The sequence below is a fragment of the Bidens hawaiensis genome, unplaced genomic scaffold (assembly GCF_021521415.1).
Source record: "Bidens hawaiensis isolate Kalapana, Puna unplaced genomic scaffold, B.hawaiensis_p1.1 tig00024489_1, whole genome shotgun sequence".
In the NCBI taxonomy this organism is placed as follows: Eukaryota; Viridiplantae; Streptophyta; class Magnoliopsida; order Asterales; family Asteraceae; genus Bidens; species Bidens hawaiensis.
Genome location: NW_027493874.1, coordinates 62,857 through 65,310, shown reverse-complemented (window position 1 = coordinate 65,310; position 2,454 = coordinate 62,857). Strand labels below are relative to the sequence as shown.

Here is a 2,454-nt window from a genome sequence, read left to right as displayed (position 1 = left end):
ACACACACACAAAAAAGAAGAAGATTGAATCAAAATGGTGATGCCTTCTATGTTGCTAAACTTCTTGTTCCCACCACCACCATCATTATTTGTGACAACTATGTCGGTTATAGCTGTCTTAACACTCACAAATGTTGGGTACAATGAATTCAAAAGCAAACATTTGCAGTACTCAAAATTCAACAACCAAGGTGTTGCAAAGAAAGAGAACGAGATCAAGTTGTCGAGTAGAATCGGATGCTTATGTTCTACACACCGGCGTTTCTTGTAGGCTTGTTTTCGTTCCTTGTCTTCCCTGACCAACATCTTAGATTTGTGTTGCTTGCTTCGGCTCTCACTCTTCACTTCTTCAAACGGGTACTTGAGGTAAACAGTTTTATTGAAATATGTATGTTAATAATCTAAGAGTATACTTACATTTTCTTTTACAAAATTAAGCTTTACTTTTTCCTATTTTCTTTTTTTTTAATCTATTTTTCATAAATATTTTGTTTAGATATTTTAGTTCAACTGAATTGACTTGACGACCAATGTAATCAAAATATATGTTAAACAAGACAAGAGGTTCATTTATTATGAGGTTAGGATTTCAAAATATACGTTAAACAAGACAAGAGGTTCATTTATTATGAGGTTAGGGACGAAATCCTAACCAGTTTGGGGGTGGGGGGGGGGGAGGGGGGTGTTCCAAGGGGCAGCGTCTCATTGACGTGGGTCTAGGGGCGCAGGGTCCAATGTCAGCGCCCCTGCTGATTGGGGTCGAACTAATTTGAAGAACCACCTAATAGTTTTAATCGAAAAGTTCTTATGACTCTCAGAAAATCCAGGTTACCGATTCCAAAATTTCCCCAACATATATGTTTTATAAGATCATCTTCAACTGTAATCTATATGCTTTTTTTAAGATGAAAGTTATATTTTTATCAATTATTTGAAGGTTACTTTTATATGCTTTCTAACTACTTGAAAAAAAAAATCAAAATCATATGTACACGTAAAGTATTAGCCTAACAACCGTGGCGTTGGATTGATATAGTAGAATAATGATATTTTGTATTTTATTGAAATTATTATTTTAATTTCTTTACGTTTAATGTTTTGCCTTTTTAAAAACTTTCTCATCACGAAATAACTATAAAAACTTATTTAATTACCATCATATATGGACATATATAACAAATATATATTGCGCATATGTTTTATGTCAAATACGTAATTAGTTTACGCATGAAAACAATATAAAACAGAAGTAAATTATTTAACGTGTTAAAAGATAGTTGAAGTATCTTAAATAGATTACACTATTGCTTTAGAACACTTATTGTTGTTAACGAATAAGCAGAAATTAATCGATGTACCGATAACAAAAATGATAACCAAACGACCCAATGATTTTATTATCACACACTTAAACAAGAAGTTAAACAGAATATGGACTAAGCATCATATCCAACACTTATACTTTTCTATGCAGGTTTTATATCTTCACAAATATAGCGGCTCCACGGGGTTAGAATCTGTAATAACCGTCATGTTGAGTTACACCTTCTCCACCGTGACAATGATTTACGCTCAGTATCTATCTCGCGACTTCCCCAATCCTTCAATCGATCTCAAATACGTTGGAGTTGGACTGTTCTTGATCGGTATGATCGGTAACTTTTACCACCATTGCATTCTTGCCAATCTTAGGAAGGAGGGAGAAAAAGAATACAAAATCCCACAAGGAGGGTTATTTAATTTGGTTATATGTCCACATTATCTTTTTGAGTTTTTCGGGTATGTAGGAATCTCATGCATTTCACAAACACTTTATGCGCTTATTTTCATTTTAGGTACGGTTTTTTATTTGATGGGGAGAAGCTATGCCACCCGAAAATGGTATATGTCAAAGTTCGGGGACAAGTTCCCCAAGGACATTAAGGCTGTTATTCCATACGTTTTTTAGATAATTAGATGTATGATTACGAGAATATGAGAATAAAGTTGCGTTTAAAGGAGAAGTTTCAATAAATCTTGCCAATTACATATTTAATAAAGGAAAATTGGATTTAAATAATCTCACCTTTAATGGATTGGCCAATAATAATCCCACCTCCGGTATTCCCGCTGGCAGTCCCACATTTTCAAGGTTTTTTGTTTTATGATCCCCCATTAAGAATAATTAACAGGGTTAAGTTTTGGCTGATGTGGCTGGTGATATGGATTTTTCATTATCCTACATGGATTTTCCCTTTATATTTTCCCCTCTCTGATTAATTACGTGGAATACACACTCATTTAGCCCCCAAAATTATGAATTGAGCCACCTGAAATCATTCTACACGATCGAAAACCGGTAGCCATTCATCATCCACGGCCGCCACCGGCCGTTCATCATCCACGGCCGCCACCGTTCATCATTCTACACGATCCATTCACTCCCGCCCGGTCACCGGCTACCCAGCTTACCCC

At 35.4% G+C, this 2,454-nt stretch overlaps 1 pseudogene across 1 annotated transcript; it reads left to right on the top strand.

Moving 5' to 3' along the window:
* LOC143569467 (uncharacterized) lies at positions 1–2,009 on the top strand (annotated as a pseudogene). Its single transcript, XR_013141747.1, has 2 exons — positions 1–366; positions 1,475–2,009. The product of XR_013141747.1 is annotated as an uncharacterized LOC143569467 (transcript).
* The last annotated feature ends 445 nt before the right edge of the window (positions 2,010–2,454 follow it).